Here is a 966-nt window from a genome sequence, read left to right on the forward strand (position 1 = left end):
AAAGCGTGTTATTGCTTCATCATCAGATGCAGGAAGCTCCTCTAATGCTCGCCACGGAACATACAAAAATACTTCCGAGAAACAGAAAGCCGGGTTTGACGTATCGGGACGTATCCAGGGAGTTTTTTGCACTACAGTAGCTTTCTTTTGCTTCTTGACCCACCCTTTTCCGTTCATTAATTCATAAAGATCAGCTGAGGACGCTAAATTAGGCTTTGCCTCAATCATTTCGAATGTCTCTACAAATGTTGCTAAAGTCATAGAGTTAAAATAGTCATTGTTAGGGCGATTCATGTATGCTTTTTCGATAGGCTCGATTCGAATAGTATCAATCTCTGGTGTACTCGCCAATGCAACAAGATCGTCTAGGTTCTGCGGTTCAACACGGTAGTAACGCGTGTCGTGACGCATCACTTTGACTTTGGTGATCGAACGTGATTTACTATGCATTGGTAAGGTACGCAACAAAATGTATATAGCTTCCGGTGCGCCCACTTCGCGAACAGCAAGGGTTGCATTTGCTACTCGCTTCAAAATTGAATGATAGGGAAGATTGGAGTCACTCCGTTGTATAGCTTTTGAAATGACTCGCCGGAATCGAAGTGTATCTGGTTCTGCTTTGCTTATATATGCGCCAGCGTATTCTGCAGCTCCGTATGAGTTTCCAATGAGTTGCAAATCCATGTTGGCTCGCCAGCACGAAAGGAGGTGCGGTGAATAGTTGTTAATAGTAGAAACCTCTCGTTTCAAATGGATTTTTAAGGACGGTGTGCCATCAGGGCTTGTTTTTGACTCAATTACGGTTTTAGACTGTAGTGTTTTGGGAAACCCAAAACGACATTCATTGCCTTTTTTTCTACAAGAAGATCCTGCATGGCATTCATGTTGCTGCACTCTCTGAACGAGTCTCGCTAGATCACAATTCCACTCTTCTTTTCCGATAGGCGGTGGTCTTAGGGCAAGAAT

Source organism: Phytophthora parasitica (assembly GCF_000247585.1).
Source record: "Phytophthora parasitica INRA-310 unplaced genomic scaffold supercont2.10, whole genome shotgun sequence".
NCBI classification, from domain to species: Eukaryota; Oomycota; class Peronosporomycetes; order Peronosporales; family Peronosporaceae; genus Phytophthora; species Phytophthora nicotianae.